General features: G+C 39.0%; 1 protein-coding gene across 4 annotated transcripts in view; it reads left to right on the top strand.

The window, feature by feature from the left end:
• CASK (calcium/calmodulin dependent serine protein kinase) overlaps nt 1-24176 on the top strand; it is a 190190-nt gene that overhangs the window by 55280 nt on the left and 110734 nt on the right. The gene's annotated exons all lie outside the window — the stretch shown is intronic.

Genomic DNA, 24176 nt, shown 5'->3' with positions numbered 1-24176 from the left:
ACAAATGTATCTGTAAGATTCTGCACTTCCCTCCCTGTTTTCAAGGGTTTCAGAAAAAATGTACTGTCAGCTTTGAGCTCATCTCTTTTGAGTAAAAAATACTACAAATCTGTATGTCATCATATTTCATGATACTGTGCCATATATAGACTGGATCTGAAGGAAGAATGAGTGACTCACTGCCTTTGATTTGAAAATACCAACTAATCTGGAATTTCTAGTAGCTGTCAGTTCTATATTGTAGAGTATTTCACAGATCAAGGGCAGTGCCTTCCTTCTGTGTGACTTCATTGGCCTCCACCTGAACTCCTGTGCCCCATTTGGGGCTTCACAGTCTGAGGGATGCCACAGAACTGGAAAGGTCCCTGCAAAGGACAAGATAATCAGGAGCCTGCAGGACACGATGGGCAAAGAGGGGTTGAGGAAGGTTTGTTTAGTCTGGTGAAGAGGAGGCTGAGAGGATGTTATAATGTGGTCTTCAACTGCTTGAACAGCCTCAAAAATGTCAGAGCTGAGCTGTCCTTGGGTGGAAGCTGCTGGAACACAGGGAAAGGGCCAGGAATTGTTGCTTGGAAGGCTCAGGTTCAGGTTGGACATGGTTTTCAAGAGTTTACTTGGTGAAATCACAGAAATCCTGACCCAGTGTGTTCACAAATCTCATGTTGAGTCGGGGTTGGACCCAATGTCCATCAGAGGTCATTTCCTACCAACTTTTCTGTGATGTAATGAAAACAGGAGGAAAGGCACCATTATAGGTTTCATTTCATGAAAGGTGGAAAATATGAGGATATTTCAGAGAGTGAAAAGCTCTGTACCAGCTTGACTTTGCTTTTGAATTAGCATTTTAACCCTATGAGAAGTCATAATCCAAGTATTTAGTGACTGTAGTGTTGCAGGTATAACTACTACACAGGAGTTTTCTTGAAGATTCATCTAGTGTGTGTGTGTCTTAGTGAAGAGTTTGTGGCATCTTTTTATAGACCACAAAAATCACATGGTATTAGTGACACCTCTGTTCTTAAGAAAATGCACAAAGGTGGAAGTTTGCAAAGAAACTCTCTAAAATCTTGGTAGCTGACTGTCATGAAGTTTATGTTGCTGGTACTTTAAATACCACGATATATTCTGTGTGTGCTGTACAAACAATAAAGCAAGGCGGGGTAAAAAGGAAGGTAGAATTTTAATTAACCATGTACCTGTGGTAATATAAAATCAAACATTAAAATAATGCTTTTTAGAATATATATATATTTTTAAGAATGTCTGGGTCGTGATGGAAGGGACCTGTAGTAGTTTGTGCCTCTCAGGAGGACTTGAAGATTGAAGTGACTTGTGATATTTGTCATTTAAAGAATCTGCCTTTCTGTGGAATGCATTGTTCCTATCTCAGTTCTCCTTTCACAAAGGGGTAGAACTGGTCCTGTTTTTGTTCAGGGAATGTTGCCTGAGCCTTTCTGAGGGGTTTGGTTGTTTTAACTTAATGAAGGATTTGAGGTTTCTTCTTTGTTTTTCTGGAGAAGTTGTCAGCTGGTTTGGTTATAAACATAGTTCTGCTCCTTTCTATGAGGAGTACAAATTTCAGAAATGTCTAACTTTTATAGCTCTGCTGGAACTTTCATAAACAGAGTGTCATTAGAATAAAATGCTTCTATGCAGAAGTGTAACATAAGAGATGGAAGCAGCCTTTTCCCCCAGCAGTCACTTGTGTAAGTGTGGCAGCATGTTAACCATGTGGATCACAGGGATGCATGAACACATAACAAGGGTTCCTTTCTAAGGACTCATTTTTTCCTTGCTGCTGGAAGTCAGTTCACTGCAGAGATTGTGCATGTGTTTTTCTGGTTGGAAATACAGAATTCAGTCTTGGGGCCACATTTCACTTTTTTTTCTCCCCTCTTTCTCTTTTCTTTCTTTTTTTTTTCCTTTCTTTTTTAAAATTTTTTTTAATGTAAAATATGGCATTTTATATTAGGGATCTTTTTTTTATTTGAGGATTTCCTGGCATGTGCCCAGATACAGGCTTCCATGAGTGGGATGCTCAGTGTCACTGACCAAATTATCATTGTTTGACCTCACATTTGGAGTCACACATACAAATTTGATTCATCCCAGGAAGCAAATATGATGTTCTGTAGGGAAATATGGCCTATTATCCAGATCATAAGCAAAGAGTTATAGAGATCAACTATATGGTATTACTTTACTTCAACAACATAAAATTTCTGGAAATATTGATGCAAGCATATTAACAGCAGTGTTCATTAAACATTTTTCTTTTCCATCTTCAGCAGGGAAACCATAGCTTGGGAATTTATTACACCCACTTTAAATAATAAAAGGATATTTACCTAATTTTTTAATGCACTGTTGCTTAAGTAGAAGGAAAATCATTAAGTTTTTATGAGTTGCAAGCAATTGGTTCTTTATTCCTTCTAATCAGTCTCCAAAACAAGGACAGCTTTGTTTGCTGTGTGACTTCAGTCCCTTGCCTTTAACATGTATTTGATTTTGCTGGGTTTAGCACAGCACTGAACACACAATGGGTCTGCAGGTCGTCCTTCCCTCTCTTTTTAATCTTTATCTTTTTAATCTTCACTACTTGGCTACTTGGCTGGCTCTGACAGCTTTGTTCTTCTGCTCTTGGTTTCACTGTGGTGCCAACATTGTGAAAAATGACTGTTGTGTCCAGTGGCTGAAACCACTGTGGATTTGTTGCCAGATCTTTACATGACATTATCATGAAGCTGCTTTTGAGAAAAGTGTTGTGCAGCTCAGCAGCAAGTGCAGGCAGCATTTCCCAGCTTTATAAATAAAAATGGTACACTTTACAGGTTTCAAAATGCAATTACATCAAGTGTATTTAACTGCCATTTTAATAAATGTTCATTCTAAGAATAACATATTAGACTGCTAATTAAAAAATTGCTGTATCTTGGAATTCTTAGAACACATGTAATAGTGGAAATGATTATGTAATTAGCACTAAACAGAATTTATGCAGCAGATAATAGATAATTTAACTGTTATTTTTGTTAGATAACTGAATGTTCAGTTAGCCTAGTTTGGGTTTTTTTAAGTAATCATAATTGATTGAAAAATGCTCCTATAGTAACATCTCTGTAATATTTTTTTCACTTTATATGAGAGGCACTAGAACAGGTTACCCAGGGAAATTTTGGATATCTCATCCCTAGAAGTGTTTAAGGCCAGGATGGCTGGGGCTTTGAGCAATCTGGTCTAGAGGGAGGTGTCCCTGCCCATGGCAGGAAGTTTGGAACTACGTGGATTTAAGATCCTTTTCAACCCAGACTATCCTATGATTATATTTCACACTTCCATATATTTGAAATAAGAAAAGATACTTGTGTTTGTGAACAAGAAAATAAGACCAATGCCACCAAATACTGTGTTAAACTTCATGTCATTTAACTCAGTGAAATAAGGTTTGTCTCTTAATTCCTCTTTGTACATATAGTACAGGGCTCAGGGACCATTTCATTAAAATCTTTATTGAAATAACTCATTAATCTGTTAGGGTAGTGTATAATATGGAACCATTTTTCAAGGAAATAAACTTAATTTATGCACATTTTGGTCATTTCAAGTGTAACAGGATATTTGCCAATTCAGGAAAACTTCAGTGAAGATGTGTGTTTATACATCTCCTCATCTGGACAAAAACTTGGTGGTCCTTAAAATCTGTTGTTTGAATCCCATCTGTTCCCAGCAGCTTACAACCATTTAGAATGCAAGTTTTACTGAAAATTAAACTTTAAAATACTTTAAATTCTTATTAGATTTGGCAGAAACATTTTCAGGTAGTGCTTGTGATCCAGCATAAATCACAGAAGTGAAAAGGTATGCTGCAGTTATACTACTTATTCCAAACAGAATGATGCCTGTGGATGTACTGAAGAGCTTACAGAAGTCTTGGAGATAACTGCTAGGTTTGTTTTGGGGGGTTTTGCCAGTGGTGAGCCTGTCATTGAAATGCTCATCTCAGTCAGCTACAGGTGCATCCTCAGTCAGTCACTCTGAACATGAATCTGCTTTGCAAATCCTATCTCCCAAACCATCATGTGAAAGATTGCAGTTGAGCAGGATTCTGAAAAGCCTAATCCTTGCTCTACCCAGAAATAAAATATCACAGGCACACTTCACTATTGTTGAAAAAATACTTTAATATTTCATAGTATTTCAGCCTTGTCTGTCCCTTTACTGAATGTTTAGTTGGATGCATAGGACAGCTTCAGAGTACAATGACTTATGTATTAGCATTTGGTATTTAAATATGTGAAGTATACAGTAAAAGAGATGTCCAAGAACTCTCTATTATGTCAGTCCAAAACAGGCCTGAAGCACCTGGGGGTAATGAATTGTTAAAGTGTACAATTGATAAAGTGTTAAATTTACAGAGGTGTGCATCCAGAAGTTCTGAGTGGAGCTTAGAGATATCACTGAGAGGACACTCAGGATAATCCTTGAATGAACAAGGTGGCTGGGAAAGATGCCTAAGGACTGGAGGAGAGCAAGTGACTCTCCTGTGCTGGTCCTGGTGGCCACCAAGGTGAACACGAGCCAGCCATGAGCTCTTGTGGTGAAGAGGAGCCACTGGTGTCCTGGACTGCCTTAGCCAAAGTGTTGGCAGCAGGGGAGGGAGGTGGTGCTGCCCCTCTCCTCAGCACTGCTGGCTCCAGTTCTGGGATCCCCAGCCCAGGAGGGACAGAGAGAGCCCAGCAAAGGGCTGGCACTGAGGTGAAGGGACTGGAACATCTCCTCTGTGAGGAAAAGCTGGGAGGGTTGTGTAAGCCTGGAGAAGGAAAGGTTCAGGAGGGATTTGTTGATGTGTACAAATTCATGAAGGGAGGGTACAAAGAGGACAGAGCCAGACTCTTCTCAGGGGTGCCCAGTGACAGCACCAGAGGCAGTGGCACAAGCTGAAGCACAGGAGGTTCTGCCTCAGCACCAGGAAACACTTTTTGAACTGTGAGAGTGACCAAGCACTGGCACAGATTGTCCAGAGGGGTTGTGGATTGTTGAAGGTATTCAAAAGCTGCCTGGACACAGCCCTGGGCAATGAGTGGGGTCTTGGTGGCCCTGCTTGAGCAGAGGGGTTGGACCAGATCCTCCCACAGGTCCCCTCAGCCATTCTGTGATTCCACACAGGCAGATTCATAACATTCTGATGGGTTGGTGGCTCTCCTGGAGGACCTGGCAGCAGCTGGGCAGGGTGGTATTTGGGCTCTCCCCTGCCCTGCATGCCACTGTTTCTCTGTGCTCCTTTGTGGGTGTGCAGGTGAGGTTTATCACATAACCTGATGTTCTTTTTTCTAAAACCCTGGTTTAATTATAGCATCCTTCTTGCTTAGCAGAGCAAAGTGTTTGAGACAGACTTTTGAGTTAAGCAAATTTGTTTGAAAACAAAATTTAGCTTGGAGGGATAAGGAAGGATATTCCTGCTCCAGCTGTCCTAGAGCTGTAGACAGTGCTTGGAGCTTTTACCAGTACAAGAAGCCAAATGACAAAGGTGTGTTTCTTCACCCTCTTTGCAAAGCAAAGTCATAATTAAATTTATTTTTAAATATCTGGAAATACACTTTTAAAAAGTTCTTATTTTATAAACACTCTCAAGTCTTCATTCTTAAACCTTGTTGTCTTGAATTTCTGAAGAATTCATGAGGTATGTCCAACTCCTGTTCTGAAAAATTAAAATGCTTTCCAAAACACTTCTGTCTCTGTACACACTCTGTACTTGTCTAACAAATCCCAATTCTTGCCAATAGTCCAGAAATAGGCTCTAGCTGTCCTTGCTGGAATTCAGGCTGGTTACAAACACAGGGAAGATAATAAGCATCAGCTGTATTTTCAAATATTTTCTGTTTGGATGCTAGCATGTATTCTGTTCTGGTTTGTGCAATCAACAAAATTCAAAATTAATTGCAGCTGAGCTGCAGTTTCTGTTAGTTCATTGATCCAAAGAGAACCTTTTTTGACTCTTAAATGCTGCGATTTGTTCTTTAATGGATCTAAAAATATGTGTCACTGTGGTGTGATAAATAATGATCCTTGTGCAGTAGCACTGTTAGAATGACAAACTTGTGTCCTGCAGCAGGACATGGGTAAAACCCCTGTCTTCTGGTTGTGTGGGTTTGGGTTGGGACAGTTTGAATCCTTTGCAAATCTTGTCTAAAATATTTATTTCTTTCTTTTATAAAAGCAAGATTCATTATTTCTGATCCACAGATTCCTATTCTTTTGTAGTGTCCAGAGGTTTCTGCTAAGTTTGGTAGGTACATCACAATCTTGGGCAATTTTCCCATCAGTCAGTTACAAACATCCCTCTTGGAGCTTTTCTGCACATACTGGTGTTTTAATGGGACTGGAGATAAACATGGTTTTGAGCTACAGGTAAAGGAAATTTTTGAAAGTAAAGATGTGTTAGCAAACCTTAATGGACCCCCTAAATAACTGATTGGAAGGGAGAATTACAGAGTATAAAATGGGGGCACATTTTTGATTTGTTGTACATATATGTCTGTATATTCATAATAAAATGAACACACGTAGCATAATCCTCCTATGATCTAACTGGTCTTCCAGCTGAAAAATTAAGCATGGAAAAAAAAAGGTGAAGCTGAAGACCAGTGACAAACTGCCACAATCTGCACTGCAGTTGTAGAAACTACACACTGATCTCCACAGAAATTTTCATTCTAACATCTGCATCAGCAAATACTTATGAGTAATACATGAAATATGTAGAAGCTGAGAGATCTCCATAGTTTGTCATGATGTGGGAGAGTGTTTAGTCCAGTTGTACCCAGTGCCAAGCAATGGCTGCTTCCCAGGGTAAGAGTTGCTTCAGAAGGGAAAAAAAAGTAGATTTGTAATCTTTTTGAGAAACGACAAATATTAAGAGAAACAAATAGGTCTACTTGATATGGAGACAGATGGAAATACTTGTGTTTGGAAGCTATCTTGTAAAAATATATCTTGGCTAACATACACAGTAGAATACTGAAGCTCTTTAGCTTCTCAGTCAAGAGAAGCATGGAAATTTAAATAAGTCTATGACCTGAAAGTCCTGAGAAGATCTATGAACTTGTTTCTTTAAGACTTTCTACATTTTATCTGCTGTTCAAGTTGTACCATCTCTACAATCAGTTTTCTTCCAGTATTATGGTCTATATAGTTAGTTTAAGGTAAAAATCCACTTAATAAAACCTTGAATGAATATATTTTATATTAATTAAATTTTATCTTTAATACTGCATTGAATTTTTTTTCTAGTTCTGTGTTTTAAAACTGCTACATGTATAAGCAGGAACTTTAGGAGTGAGACCTGTGTTTACCAGCTCTGTGTTTTACAGCTCTGTGTGTTACTGAACACTTTCTGGCATGGCATTTTCCAGCTACAAGCCATTTATTTTAACGATGACATTTATCAGGGACAGTCTGCTCACACTGAATATATTGTATGTATTTGATTTCCTAATATGAATCCAACCAACAAGTACACACAGTGACAGTGAGTAAATTTGCAATGTAAGTAAAATCACTGTGATCTATGGCTGGTTTACTTAAAATCTATGACACAGATTTTCATGAGAGGGCGTTTTTTAAGATCACTTCATATGAGTAAGATTTATGGTGTGTTTCTTGGTTGGGGGAGGATGTTTGTTCTGTGTATTTCTTTGGCCTAAAATGTACAGCTGTCAAAATTTTTCTGGTTTTTTGAAGTTGCTGTAGAAGGAAAAGGCCAGTTGCAAAAGAGACTGGTGCTAAAAAGTAATGTTTTGTTGTTTCAGAGTGTCTTAGCATTTGTTAAGACAGTTAAATGAGAACTTCATTTTAATACTTTAAATAACTAAAAATTACTTTACAGATATATTCTAAGTTCCACTGAAAGCTCCTAGAAGAGTCAGCAGTATAAACCCCAAGCTTCTTGATTTCCTTTAGAAGACTAAATAAATTTAGATTTTAAAAATATAGTTTTATCTACTGTGACAGAACCAGTTACTATAGATTTCTTAATGTCTGTCACTTTTAATGTTGCCTGTGATATAGTGACAATTTACAGTTGCAGGTCTTACTGAAAATACTGCCTTAGTTTATAGCATTTTGAGTAGTGAAAATGATTTATGAAATACTACTTTGCCTGAGCAAAGTAGATTTTTTTTTCCTTTGCCAAATCAAATTAGGATTTGAATCCAAGTTGCCACCACAAAAATGTTTATTGCAATATGTATATGTTACACATCTGTTTTCAGGTCCGGACAGGTTTTCATTGCTGTGTCCTCTTGTGTCCTCGTGGTTCTCTTTGAAGAGCTGTACCAAACTGCAGTCTGTGTTTCCAGCACAGGGTGGGACAAGTGAGGCTGACAGGTTTGCAAAGAAGCTTTTTATCTGTGATGTTGTAGTTCTACAAGAACCAATGTTATGCTGCAGGCTGACAGGGCACCCACCATCTCCACTTAATAGCTTATCTGGTGGAGGGGAAAACCAGTAAAGGAACTGGGATTCCCTGGAAAGGTAGGATGGTGATGTTGAGGATAGATGCCACTTACCATCTGTGCAGTGTGTGGGTGAGCATCACTGCTTTGCATCTCCTCTCCTTTCCCCCTCAGGGGGGCTGAACAGCTCCTGGCTGCTGAAGGGGAAGGAAAAGCCCCATTTCTTCATTCCAGCTTCCTTACTCTGCACTCTTGTGGCTTGGTTTGCGTTTGCTTTGGTACTTTTTTACCTTTGGGCTGATTTATTTTAATTCAAGCTGGGGGAAAAGTGAATAGAGGACTTGCACCCTAAGTCTCCTAGTCTGTACTGTCTTGGTGACTGACTTGCCTCCTTTTTTAAATGCACCTTATTTAGAAACCTGTTAGGGTTGAAGAGGAATTATCCTGTTAAGGGGAAAGCACAAGCAAACATAGTTTGAGTTTATTCAGTTGATAATTTTGATAATACCTTCAAGGGAAGATAATTCTGTGTGCTGTGTGTTATTCTGGAATCTGAGAAACTGTTGTGAGATGGTCAGAAAACAGAAGAAAACATTTTCTCTCCTTCTAAGGGCTACAAGTGACTCTGTTTAGGATAGAAATGCAGTCTGGGATTGGAGTAAAAACTGTAGGAGCATGTATTGTAAATAGCTATGGTTGATACCTCAGTTCTTTCCTGAATAGCTCATGGGCACTGTTCTGGGGTTCTTTTTGCCTTAAACTACAAGGACCCTAGCTGGAGAAAGTGCATGCACAAGGTAACACAGTGGAGTGAGAGGAAAAAGCCTCAAATCTTTATCAAAGCTGCAATAGCAGCTTATCTGTGTTCCTGTGTACTTGGTAGGATTGGTCAGCAAATAAATACCAATTAAAGATTTGAAAATATGCACTTCATTCTAGAAATGGTCTGGGCTACCAAGGCTTATTGCCACCAATTTCCTTGTTTTGTCATATCCTGTTAAGTTGTTGTGGTCTGTCTGTATGGTGAGCTCCTCTTACTCTGGATTGCTGAAGGTATTTAGCTCCTTTTGTGTCATCATCCTCTCTTTCCCCCATCACATACCCAAATGAAGAGCTTACTCATTTGTGGGGAATGCCAGTCAGTTTAATTAATTGTCAGCTAACAGACTTTTAATTACTGATCCTGGTATTGAAACAAATACATTCAAGCTTAGGCAAACATCCCTTGTTTCCCCCTCCCTGGTCTCCATCCCAGTGGCCACACATTGGCTTTTTCACTCCTATGTGAACACCTGGTCATCTGCTGGTGCAGGGCACTGTTTTGTTCATTGCTTATCCCTCTGTATTTTATAAAACAAGAGAATCTTCTGCCTTGGTTCTGTTGTATTTAATAACTACTGAGGAATTATGGGCTGTACAGTAGCAGTCAAAGCTATTCACAGCTTCAGGGCATGTTAATCTGTGTTGCAAATGCCGGTCTGAGGACTGAGGGTACTTACATGTGCCAAGATCTTTGGAGGAAAATAATAATATCTATTCTGGAGGTTTTTTTTTTTCCTTTTTATAAAAATAATTTACTTTTTGAAGTCTTTTTCTGTCTCGCATGTAGTAATAACTATTGCAAAAACAATTGGTTTCTTCAATGTTATAAACCCAGATGGGGAGAGAAGGTCTCTTTATAAAATTGTGTCTCTTCTGGGTTAGTATTTAGAAATGTTAAGTTGTAGAACAGCTTTTGAGCTGGTTGTGCTGTGGTGACAGTTTGTTTGCTGATAGGAAGGCAGGTTCATATCCTGAATCAAATCTGTGTCCTCATGTGGCATTGCAGGAACTTGATTCCCCCTTGCTCTCAGCACTACACTTCGCTATCATCGTTGCCTCTTGCAAACTGATTGCTGGATTTGCACAAGAGAAGTGGCTCCTCTGAAGAATGTCAGCTGAAGAGGATTCTGCAATCCTTTGTTTTGCTGAATTTGTGATTACTCTTCTGAATAATAAGCCTTGGACCTTCAGTACCTGTACATGCCTTGTTGCCTCAGTTTGAATCTGTTTTTTGATTGTCCTGGTTTGTCTGCTGGCCAAAAGCAGAAATGAATTTCAGCTGGTCTGGTTCTGAGGTTACTCGAAACAAGTAGGAACTGATAAATGTGGGGGCACTGGCTTTGATGAGCTAAGGCAAATTTCAGGATTTGCTTCATATGTCTTCGAAGATTCAGCCCTCCTGTATCAGTTGATACAAAACTTTTAAGTTTTCCATCACCCCACTCTCACTCCACTTACGTTTTGTAGGCACTGGGTGCGTAGCTGTGCACTTGTGCATGGTTCTGTTTTGCCCTTCTTGTAATTAATGAGGAGAAGATAAGAGTTCCTTACCTCGCTGAGTGAACCAGATTCTAGCTTTGTATCCCTGCAGATTGAACTTTGCACTGCAGTTGTCTGAGACTGTGAGAGCTTAAGGAATCTTGTTCCTTTCATGCTTGGATGGAGCCTGTCTGGCAGCAGACAGTCTTGCTGTGTAAGGAGTAAGGTAATTGATGTCACTTTGACATTTGCATTTAGGAGAAGATGAACCAGCTGAAGAAGGGCCTGATTCCTATCGGGATTTAGAGATTTTAAGGATTACAGTGGAGTAACACTAATTTTCTTTGCAATGTGGTATATTGTTACTGGTTTGTGTAAATGGAGATCTTGGTAGCTGTTGGTTCTCTGAAGTGCTCTAGGAGGGCCAGAGAAGCAGTTTTGTTTGTGTTCCTAAATAACTGAGGTGTAAATTGTCATTTTCATCTGGTTTGGAGGTTTTTGCACAAAGGCTGACTCAGAAAAGTGTTCTGAGATCTGGTAGCTGGCTTTGGTGGCATTCCCTTCACCTGATGCGTTTCCAAAGAGAACTGTGTGTTTCAGGGATCAGGACCCAGGAAAAGCTTGTTTAAATAAGACAACTCTGTTCCAGGCCTTGCCTGAGCCTCCTGTCTGGGCAGGGCTCTGGTGGATCCTGTTGCAATTCCGTAGCTCCTTAGATCTTGAAAGATGATAGAAAACTTTTACCTTTTCTTCTGGTGCTATCCTGCTGTGTTATTTCAATGTCCAAATGCATTCTCCAGCAGATTTTACCCGTTCAAAGAGTGATCAAACTTCAATTCAAAGATCAGTTATTGCTGAAGGTTTTATAGCTTGTGGTATCAGGTGAGTATGGTGAACATGTGTTATAGTAGTGAGGAGTATCTGTACACTAGAAAAAGAAGAAAATTATTTAACTTCTAAATTAAAAAAAATTGAAGCTTTTGTAAATTTTCTTACAAGTTTGGGAGGTTTTTGTGCTTGCTAATTATAGTATGTGTAAATAATAGATTTGTATCTCAAAATCCTTTTCCAAACTGGAGGTGAAGAATGAGATTTCATGACTACCAGCAGGCTACTGGTTTTGTGTCATTTTTATCATGTGAACCTTATCAGTATTTTAAAGATAAATTTGCAGTTATAAAACAACAAAACAAAGAAAATACTCTGTAGAAGAAACGGTTGCTATGTTTGTGCAGTGTTTACCTTTGTACTTCTGTAGAGTTTTCATTAATGTCCTTTGTAACTGTCCTCAAAGTTTTATTTAGTGCACGTGTTTTTGCAAAAAGTCTTAAAAATGGATTATGACAGATGTGTTGCTTGCTTTGATGCCAAACTTCTGTGTCTATGATTGTTCTTAAGTTGGCACAGGTATCACTTGAATAATATTGCTTGTGGTAACAAAAGGCTTAAATGGATTCCAGTTTTGTGATTTTCTGTGGCACTTGGGAAACAAAAGAGGAAAGCCAGTTTAATTTAATAAATTTTCAAGAGTGCAGAAAAGTTCAAAGCTTTAGGCTCAGGTTCAGTGCTGAAGGTTCAAAGCTGAAAAAATGTGTTGAGCTTTAATTATTCCTTTTTCAGCTTAAGAGTGTTATGATGCAATTTAGTCTGTTTTTAAATCCTACTTACCTAGGAATTACAAATAAGTTATCCAAACTGACTGTAATATGTAGTATATATATATATAAATTGTATTAATTTCTATGTGCTCTGAGGCCATTTTTATTTCCTTAATTAGTTGTTCATGACTGAAGATTCATGCAGCAGGATGATTTAAGCAGCCAAGTCTTAATTCTCCATGGTAAATGGAGACTGAGGTGTACTGTAGCTAACAAGAAAAAATAGGTGCAATAATACAGCTCTAGTTATAAAGCATTTGGATTTGCAAAACACGTCCAGTGTGCTTTTATTATCTCTCAGGGTTTGTGAGCTCTACCATAGCACCAGTCCAGAACTGACCCTTTGGAGAGTGTCAGCCCCATTTTCCTGCCACTCCATTTTAGGGGGTGTTCATTGGCATTTCCACAGCTTGTGTTTAGCTGGGCTAATAAATCCTCAAGAGTCAGGGTCCCTGTGACTTTGAGGTGACCTTACGTGGTGCAAACTCAACCCCATCATGGTTTATTAATCCGCTATTGACTGGCAGAGACTCCTCTGTATCATCGTGCCCTGAAGCAGCAGAAGTGCTATGCATATACTGCATTTAAGCTCATAAATTCTGCTAGGACCTGAGCTGCCTTTTAATTCTGTTGCAGATGCATATACAACCTGCATAAACAGCTCATGGGTTTGCAAATTTGAGTTTTTATGTCAAAGTCGCAGGTGCATAATTCATCTCCTTCCTAGAGTGGAATATTGCACCCCTCCCTGCCTTGGTTTCTTGTCTTCCTGCTGCAGCATTCTGGAAAAGTGAGAACAGGTTGTGCAGCCTGAGACACGCTGGACAGGTTGCTTCACCAAAAGAGGTTTGTGAGGGGAGGGAGATTGGGCTCACAAATGGTGCTTGCTTCTTCCTTCAAGAAAGGGTGGGGAGAGCACCTTGTGCAGCTCCCTGTGCTTCAGATTATTTTCAGAATCTGGACAAGGCTGCATTCAGCCTGAGAGTGGTGTGTTGTCATGTTAAGAGATAGTTTTAATTTTTGGCATGCAGACAGGGAGGGTGTTCTAAAAAGTCTGTGGAATGGGTCAGGGCCCTCTTTAACTCAGATGGCTGATGTGTCACATTTTACATTTCCATATACCCTATCATGTCAGTGATATTCTTGATGCTTGACAGGCAATTTAACTTGTGAGGAAACAAAATGTGGGTTTAACAAAAGGACTCCGCTAGCAGTTTCTTACAGTGCTCTTGTAAAGCTATTTTACAGAGAGGATGCAAGTTGTTATCAGTTATTTTACTTGTGTGGACTTCTAAAATATAGTTGTGGATATATGTTTCGATAATTTCATATATATGCAAGCTTATTATTGCTCTTGCACTTTAGAGCAAGAAAAATGGGCACGATTTATAAAGGTTTGTTCTTGGTCTAATGAATTATCATTTCAGATTTGGACACCCATGAAAGAAATTTGTACAAATTTGAGTCAAACCTTTTAGCACCTGAGAAAGGCTCATTCATTTGAAAGAGTTTTATAAGCAAGTACTTCAACAATCCTTGCTCTGTCTAGCACGAGGAGCAATCCATTATTCCCAGCTGGGTGCTACAAGGCTTTATATATCCATGTCAGTCCCTCCAAATATCCTGTGACAGTGAAGGAAATTGTTGTGTGTTACAATGTGATTCTTGCTGTTGGCATCCCATGGAGGTTCAGAGGCGGTGGGAAACTCTCAAAAGTTAAGTAAAAAGCCGTGCAGGTGTACTGTTTCCCAGTGCAATTTCCTACTTTGATACAATTTCCAAGTTCACTAATTTTTTAGCTGATCGAACTGTTTCTAACTCAACTTTTGCTAAGTATGAATTCTAGGTATTTTTTTGCTTATCACCAGATAATAAAGAAAGGAAATGAAATATTATTTGCTTAATGTGTAGGTGAGATTAAAGAAGAAAACTCTTCCTGTCTGTATTAGCGAAGAGAAATTGTCCTTTAAATAACATGAGAAGTGTGTGAACATTATGAAGGAAAATATTTCTCTTATGACCTGTAATTGTGCTGGGACTCAACAATTAGGCAAAGTTGTCACTGGATTAGTCCTTTATGGGGATATGTTACCTCTTTCAGCTTAATCTGTTTTACAAAGGAAAGCATAAGTGACAATTTGTAAAGATTTGTGGTATTTTCAGCCTGTTGCAAAATCAGAGACAAGTCAGGCAAGTTAAAACTCCTTGAGCTGTGACTTCAATGTTGCTAGAAGCAGGTTTGAGCTCAGTTGCATTGCTGACATCGTTAACATCTGATTTCTGTGGAATTAAAGGAGGGGGGTGTGTTTTAAGAGCTTTGGTTTCACAGGCTTGAAGGAGTATTGCAACTACACAAGCAGAAAAGGGACAATGTTCTTCTTAAAAGCATTACAGATTTGGTATACAGAAGTACTTTATGGCTATTTGGTAAGTAGCAGAAAGTCTAGTTAAAACTTTGTTGGTATGGAATCTTGAAAGTGCTGCTAAAAGATTCATTCTGTAGTGAATTTTTTTAATGATTGAACTAAGACACACACACCAGTTTTACAGAACTTGCTTTATAATGTGTCAGTTAACAAAGAAAGCAAAAAAAATTCTGTGACTTTTGGTAATAATTGCGAAGAGAAGCATATGCAAAAGTGGAACAAACCAAAATTAAATTTTCTTATATCCTGGATTATTACTGTTTGAGAAGAATTTTCTGGTTCCTGACATTGTTCTGTCACTGCACCAGAAAACAAATTTTGCTAAGGTAGTTGTTCTCCAGTGTTCAGACATCATTCCACTACATGATTTCCAAGTAGAACAGAATTGGCATCATTCTTCCATTTGCTGGGTAGTTGTCTGTTACTCAGGGTGCACTGTAGGTGCTGTTTGTGCTGAGTTCCATGTGCTATGCAGGGACTTGGAGAATTCAGCTGTCCCTCACAGCAGCATTTACTGCAGCTTGTACTATTTTACCTGGGAAAAACTGCAAATTGACCTGAGCTGTCTGCCAAGTAAAACCCTGTCAGTCACTGAGCTCTGTGGCACTGTGGAGTTGGAGTCATTTTTAGGTGCTGGTGTTGCTTGGTTTGTCTAGACTTGGGCAAAGTAGAGGATTTCCTTTCTAGCATTAGTGTGCAGAGCCCAGCAGTTGAAGACCAAAGAAACTTTGATCAAAGCAAACATCTACATTTTGTCTGTATGAGAAGTATCTTAGGCACTCAGTTCCCTATTTGAGTGCCTTTGGGCTGTTCCTGACTCTCAGTGTTCAGCAGCAGAAGCAGTGTCATGGATTATTTAACCCTTCCTCGAGTAGGAGTTACAGACAGTTTGTCTAGACTAGCTGAATGTGTTATGAAGAGATTTCCTTTGTGTCTTTAAAATACCAGAGTTTTGCCTGTACGACTGAGATTCTTTCTTGATATCAAAAGGTAAATTTGCCTGTCATTACATTTAGGTAAAGGCTAAGTCACAGATGAAAAGACATTTCAAACAAAGAAAACCCAAAAACCTTCAAATGTTAGAATGATCAGCAAGAGAAATCACTTAATTTTTCAGGATCAGCTAACATCCTCTTCTTGATAATGTTCCATTGCCTCCGAGGGCACTTACTTGATTTAATGTCATTACATTTTAGTACATGAGTACTAAAAACTCACTTAAAGGACTGCAATGTCTATAACCTTTAGTTAACCTCATCAGCCTAAGTGAATTCTGGCCAAAAGATGTCAATGTTTGGCATAAAAATGTTGTGCCAATCTAAGCATAACATTGGTACTAATGCTTTTAGCACATTCTGAGATAATACATTGTCTGCGTTGCCATGGCCAAAGGCTGGAGAGAAACCCGAACACACACACATAGACACACACCTGCAGCAAAAAGAACCCTCCAGAAATGAACAAATGTACAAAAAAACCAAAAACTCTACTCTGGGTGATTAACTTTTAAGAAGGGAGAAAACCCAGCGATTTAAACTGAACTACTTGCAGGTTTTAGCTTTCTGAAGCTTTTTGCTAGACTTTATAGCAATAAACACAGACTGTGTTATAGTTTGTGGATTAAATTAACTTCTGATTTATGAGAGCAAACGAAATGTCTTCTAATTGTGTTATACAACTCTTAATGTGTGCAGTGTAGTAGGATATTGGTGTGTGGCCATCAGCTCCAAAGGGCTCTGGTCAGAGGTAGAGCAGAGACTGGTCTTGCACAGAACCTGGATAAAAAGGCACTTAGCACTGGATGTACCTTAATTATTTAGAGTGACATCTTTTCTTTGTTCTTAGGCCTGGACTGTACCCGTGGTTAGTCAAGGGGTGTAGAACTATAGAGCTGGCCAAACCAAAGCTCTCACAGCTGAGTCGATGCAGGCTCCCTTTGTGCTCAGCTGCTGACTGCACACGGATCAAACCCGGAGCTGCGTTGCCACCTAGTGAGAAATCTGCAGGGACACTGTCCACGTGGAGCTGCACAAACAGGGCACTACAGGGGAGAAAACAAATACCCCCTGAGCCTCAATCTAATCTGAGGTGCAGTTAAACATGAGAACATGAGACTAAGGCAAGTTAGCATTTCCTGCTAATATTGTGAAATCTGGTTTTCTGGCTTCTTTACTCTTTGGGAGAAGGACAGCAATTGAGATTTGACATATTGTCAAATGTTTTCTGCTGCTGTATTCTGGCCATTTGTTTTTATTGCCAAGTTGTCAATGCTGTTGTGCTCAGAGGTGTTTGTGCAGGACTCACCAGAACCAGCCTGGTGGAAAAGCAGCTCCAGCAGGGAACTCCACAAGGGGAGAGGGAAAAGGATTGTTTGCAGTTGAGGTGGATCGATTCCTTGATTGTATTAATTGCTGCAGTTGCACAGGCATTGCACCAGCATGAAGGGAAAGATGGTGCAGGAGAGGAGAAGGAGCTAACAAGAGAGGGAACAATCCCTGCGTTTAATGGGGCTGCTACCTTTAAGTGTTAGTTTTCATTACAAGAAAGCACAATCAGTGTAACTTGGAACACAACCTTGCAATTATTTCAGTAAAGTCCACTGTGACCATACAGCTGAGAATTTTGGCAGTTCAGTGCTCCAAATACGTGTAGAATTCTTTTCTCAAATACACAACTTATGGCCAATTCTTTCTCTGTTTTATTTTTGTTTGTTTTCAAAAGAAATTTCACAGCACACGCTTGACAGATCTGCTACTGCACTTCCTTCTTTTAAGGAACTCATTGTATCACAAAGTGTTTAAAATTGTGGTTTGCAGTGTAAAAACCTGTGGTCTGTAGTACTTGGGAAGGTTTTGGGTTTCAGGCTGTCACACAGTGCTGGGAAACAGGTGGGAATGTGGGATTTAATAAATGTGGTTATCAGCAGTGGACCCACTTTCATAACCTGATTGATCACAACTTGAGAGTCAATGACAATTTTCAATTTCCTTTCATTAATTATTGAAAACAATGCAACATTAGAAGTGTTTCTGATTTTACAGCACAGGTTGCAGAATGTCATCAGCAGTAATTCCATTTCTATTTGGAAAACCAACCTCGTGACAGAGAGAACCCTCCTTACTCCTTTTTAAATTAATTTATGGAGTTTGTAACCCTGCTTCTGATTATTATATTCTTTCTTAAGTTTATGAAGCACTTTAGAAACTGCTACTTCGCTACACAGAGAAGACAGATTATGCATATAATTAATTAAAAAACTATAATAATCCAGAAAGTGTTGCTTTCACATTCTTACGTTTCCTCTTTCCCTTTTTCCCTACCTCTGAACCTGCTGCTGAGTATTAACCAAGAGGACATGGAATGCATAAAGTCTTAGATGAGAGATATCTAATCTTTGTTCTTCCTTGAAAAATGTTAGATTCTTTTTCAATGTGGTGGTTGCTTTGTAAAAAGTTGCTAAGAATTAACATTTAATTAAATGAAGTGGGTTTAGAATATCTGTAGTAGGCAGCTGTTAAATACTCTTTTGGGCATTCTTAGACATTTTTGTTAGTTCAAGTTGATTCATTTCCTAAAATACACCATCGTATTTATGAAGCATTGCTTGTTTTCATGTCAGTAAAAATGAGAAAGAATGAAAGGAGAGAGAGTTTTTTTCATGGACACAATCATGCAAACCCATTTACACTGTCTGTCAGATACTTGATTCTGGACAAGTCTGGTGGATGTATCAGAAGCTGAGAGAAAAGTGGGATTTTTCACACCCGGTTTCGTCTTCATCATAGCTGACAGAGTATAAATTGAGGAAGGAGAATTGTCTTTTAAGTCTCCCAAGACACCCAGGTCCAGCTAAAAAGCCATTAACATGTTTATGTCCAAACACTGAGAAAGAATAGAGTAGCAAGTGAAAGTTACTCAGAATTTGGTGAACATCTCCAAAGTCTAATTCCACAAAATGAAGATTTCCATAGGTTTCTTCATGGAGGTTTCAGAAAGGGAAATATTAGCTGTAACTGCATATTGTTTTCTTGCTTCATGACAGCATTTTGTTTCCAAACAAAATGACTGTTTACTACAGTAGCATTAAAACAAAATATACCAATGGGAGATGGATTCTCTCACATTGCCAGTGTACTTGTTGATTCCCATGGCATTTTTATCAGGGGCCACTCACAGCTACATACATTTGTTTCTTTTTGGTGCTTGTTTTGGGCATGTTTGCTCAGATACAGATGGATTGTGCAGTAAAGATTTGGTGCAGTAAAGAATGGAGACACTTTCAGGGAAAGGTGTACTTGTTTTTTGCAGCATCCTAAGCAGCTTTGAAGGCTGTTTTTGCAGCCTTACTTTCTTTCTCCTTCCATGTTCCTTTTCTTTCTTTCAAGTCGAGTTCTGTAATTGAGGTTGCTCATGAGCCATTTCCAGTGCTAAAACTGCAAACCAGTGGGCCAGTGAAGACAAAAATAAATTTGTATTTTTCTTAACTGAGTTAGCACTGAAATGGTTTTGGTGTGTGGTGGGACAAGCTGCAGGCTGCTGGAACCTAAGGCAGGAATGTGTGTGGGATGAAGGGGGAAACAGCCAGCAGTTAAATCAGCTTGGCTGCCCCGGAGCCTCAGCCACCCCAAAGTGTGTGGGAGGAGAGGCAGGAAAAGCTTTTAGTGCTTGTTGAGGCAACGAATCATTAACTGGTGGGATGTATCTGTGTGATGAGGAGTCGCTCACATACCCCAGGAAGACGGGAAGTGGTGTTTTAATTAAGGGAAATGGGAATACTCTCTGATGGAAGAAGAAAAACATATTTAAAAAGAACAGATCTTTGGGGCAGAAACATTGCTGTGGTTCTGTAGTAGAGGAGTTTCACTGCCAATGTCAATACAGGATGTTCCCACCTCCAGCTGCTCGTTCCTGTTGCAGTGTGTTGGCTGCACTGAGAGCTTTTATGACTTCCCTGATGTATTATAAGAATAATAAAGCCTAGAAGTAGTTTGCACAGAGCAGCAAGAATGGACAAAGAGAGGAGTTTGGGGAAATGTTTTAAGTCAGTACTTCCCTGGAAGTTCACCTGGTTCTGGACGTGTGACCTCCGGCACAGTGCGATTGGTTAAACTGGAATTTGGTGTTGTGCAGGATGCACCACAGGGCTGTTACAGGATGATTTGAGGCAGACGTGTGTAGTGTCTACAGCAGAAAGGGAATTAGATCTGGATTAAATGTTTTTGATAATGGGAGGATGCAGGGAAAGCCTTTGTGGGAAGATGCTCGGGGCTGTGGGTCCCCAGACAGCTCCAGTGGGCCAAAGCTGAACCCATCAGCTTTGTGTGTGGTGCTTCTGTGAAAATACATTTAAGGAGGGATGGGAAACACTGGAGCAAAGTGTAGGATACCAGAACAAAAAGAGGGAACAGCAAGGTCAGGGAAGGAGGAGATTCACCCTGGTCTTCACCAAATGGAGGACACTGCAGTGTCACCCCTGCTCCCCTCACAGCTGGGGCTGGAGTGGAGCTGAGCTCATGAAAGGGGGAGGAAATTTCTTGGTTTCATGTTTATCTTCTTGATTCCCTCTACCCAAATCAATAAGTACTTGTTTTAATTGGCAAAAATTAAGTTAATTTCATCAAGGCTATTTGGCTGAAAACAGTAGCTGATAAACAATCTCCCTGTCTTTATCTCAACCCGTGAGCTTTTTGGTACTTGTGTTTTCTACCCCTGCCTGGCTGAGTGGGAGTTTAACATCTAGCAAAGGCTAATAATGCACAGGACAAGACCTGTGTGTGTGTAGGGTGAAACAGCTATGGCTGGGATCTCAGTGTCTCCCTTGTCTTCAGGTGTGCATCAGGCACGTTTCCAAGGCACACAATCCACTGTAGCTGTTTCTGGAAGAATTCCATTTGGGTGGTCAGGAGCTTCTCCATGACGCTCACCAAAGGATTGTTGGTGAGAGTGACATAACCAAGTGAACAAAGCATCTTGATTTCCCTTTACCTTAGTACTACCGCATCTGTTTAAATTATATATAATCATATGTTGCTGTACAAAATACATAGAAGCATTTTAAGCAAGAAGCTTACTGATGCAGATACTTCTTTTGAAAATACTGTCATACCCAAGCTGTGGCTGGAAAGCTAAACCTTTAAGGGATTGAACCTGGAAAACCAGAGTGGTGTATGTATAAAAATGAATTGTGTCATAAAAATGACATGTGCCTTCCATCTTGCTAAGAAACTTGAAGCTGTCCCAAAAAAAGATGGGGCTGCTACAGTCTGTGCATGTCACTTTTAAAATAATGAAATGGTGCTATTTATGTAGGCAGCTAGAGATCATCTAATTCTTCCATGAGCATACTTTGAAAATATGTTCAGTATATTTGAGATGTCCTAAAAACTTGGGTATCAGATTTTGAAAGGAAATTAGGTGTTTGCCAGAATTATCAGAGATGTGTAGGGTATTAGGTTGTTAATTCCCATGGGAATTTTAAGTGATACTCATGTTTTATGTTTTCTATCAAAGACTGATACATCTTTCTGTGCAATTATATAGAGCAAATATATGTTTTAGTGCTTCTAGCACTTTGCTTTAAGTGTCGCTATCCACACATGAGGCTACATTTTCTCTGTGTGGTGATTATAGCTGGGAATTCCCTTTTCCATCTAGAAACTTTTCTTCTGTGTTGTCAAAGTCTCAACTTTCCTGCCATTTTAACAATTTTAGTGCCTCTGTAAATAATTAGCCATGTCTAAAATGAAAACTTTAACATGACTCCAATTGCTAAAAAAAAATCAAAGTTTTGTAAACAGACTGAAATTCTGCAATATTTGTTGGTAACAGTTGTATAAAAGGATAGCTTGTAAATGCATTTTAAATTATGATGAAAAGTATGAGTCTGTGGACATCTTAAATGGAACATTTAAGACATCTTAAATGGAACACCAGGTCTTTTTTTCCTATTCCTGGTTGTGTGACAATACCTTTCATGCAGCTGGCAGAGAAATTTCTAAACCTTGTGCTTTTAAAGCTTGCAGTTCTATTTATTATCGCTGTTGTCAATTATGTTTAATTTAGAAAAAAGTGCTGACAGGGAAGGCCTAAAGAATGAACCAGAAAGTAATTTCTTAAGTCATATCAAGAAGAGAAAAATGAATAGATGAAGGGTTCAGAAAGGATTCAAATGAAGTTAAATAGTCCACCCAGTAAAAGATGACAGCTTGGTTTGGATTCCAAGACTTGTCTTGCCTGAGGGCATGTTCTTTCAGCTAAATTTTGTTTACTAGTGAAGCAGACTGCTGGAAATATGGGACACATGACCATTAGTATATGACACATCACCTCTTGCTGCTGAAAGCTTACTCCACTGGCAGATTCTAAAGTTGTCCTGAATCTTTTGTGGGTATCTGGAATATGAAATGCTAATGTGAATATGGGTTATGTGTCTGGGAGTTTTATTACTACACAACATGGCTCAAATACTCAGCAGAGGTTTAGAATAATTAACAGGAGAGGTAGCAAATAGTTCATACAATGTTCTGTTCAGAATGATGCCACACATAATATTGTGGCTCACAAGATAATAATGGGATTTTTCTTAGGAAATCCTCAATCATCTGGTGGAACCAAACATCTGCTTGGGCTTGTGTTGCATTCAGAATTGGAATCATGTCTGTGGGTACTTGTGATTCTGTTTCCCTCTTGAACCTGCGGAGGTAAAATTTAATGCAGTCTGGAAAAAGCATCTGATAAAGGATTGAGGAGATGCTGATGTCATTTTTCTAAGTGAAAACAGTGAAATGTATGTGTTATCTCTGGCTTTTCTCCTCCTCCCCTTTCCTTTTTACTGGTCCTGAACATGACTTATTTTGACCTTTTGGTCACAGTCCAAATTTACTTCAGAATCCATCATCTCTTTCCTGCCCTGTGGCTTTGTTGAATCAGCGTGGTATGTACTTGTCTGTCTCTTTATACCTCATTTTCTTTTTCTTAATAGGCCTACTGTTGAACAAGTCCCTGCTGTGTTCAAAATAGGACTTTGTTCTGCTCTTAGCCCCAAGACCCCTTAGTCATAAAAAGCCTTGTTCTGTAACTTCTGTTCATTTGTTTTCCTGTTTGGAGATTTTATTTTCCACTTTATTTCTCGTTCCTCTAGTGCTGGTGCTCAGTCTGTGAGCAATTGTTGCACTCATCTAATATTACACAGAGGAATGAGGGAAATGGCAGCATATGCTTTCCTCCTTTCAGTTCTAATTCCTTTGAAATAAAGGAAAATAACACAAAATATTAATAAAGGGAGCAGCCAAAATAAACGATTTTGAACACAATTTTTCCTGTAAATAAAGCAGAATTTCCTGTCGGATATTTTCACTTGGCTTTCCATCTGAACTAGGTGTTGGATACCACAGTGCAGTGTGGTGGCATTAAAGCTGTTGTAAAATAAGAGACAAAATAAAAGCAGCCTGTTTTCTGAAGATCATAGTCATTCACAGAATCACAGTTTTTCATTCTCTTGCACTGCTCCTCAGTGTGCTCATCTCTGATCCTGTTTGGGAAGGACTGGATGTGTGCTTGAGTGAACCTCTCTGCCTGGAAAAGGGGTGGGAACCATTTAGGGTCAAATCATTGCCTGTTATGATGGAAGGGAAAGTTACAGTGTGGCTTTAGTAGTTATTCTGCATTAATGTGGTGTAAGAACTGATAATGTGAGTATTTTCCATAGTGAAAGATATACTGCTGTTTTCTTAGGTTGTAGAATTTGATCTACATAAATTGATGGACAAAAAAAGGCCAAATTTTACATTAATTTATCAAAATTTATTCTGTATCACTGAATTATACTTCTGTTTGCCGTTCTGCTTGCACTTTCTAAGGTGCCATTACATGATGGTTTCTAAGTATTACTCTGTCGTTTTGCTTTTAGATTGTATTTTCAAGGTTGTGAGGGAGGGGACACCTAATGCAGGTGTAATATAAAAGTTCTGGTAACAAAATTTGCACTTTGTGAATCTGAACATTTTTTTGCATTCAGGCATTTCCAAACTCTCAGCTTTTATTTGAATTTATAGATGGCTGAAAGATCCAGAGTCTAGCATAAATCTCAGTTACCTGTTAAATGCTTGACATAAAAGAATGTTCATCTTGCTGCTTGCATTTTTCAATATAATTGATTCATGTTAAGAATGTAAGAGGGCACATGTGAAAATAGTGCATTTTAAATCTCTTTCTAGTGTAGACAATTACGTGGTGAATAGTCTTAAACCAAGAAATCATATTTTTATTTCTCCATAAATGCATGTGTAGGTCCTTCTTGATCAATGTCCAATTGTATGGAAAGAGAATAGAAAAGTAAA

This window comes from Prinia subflava, chromosome 3 (assembly GCF_021018805.1).
Source record: "Prinia subflava isolate CZ2003 ecotype Zambia chromosome 3, Cam_Psub_1.2, whole genome shotgun sequence".
NCBI classification, from domain to species: Eukaryota; Metazoa; Chordata; class Aves; order Passeriformes; family Cisticolidae; genus Prinia; species Prinia subflava.
This window is presented reverse-complemented; position numbering and strand designations above follow the sequence as displayed.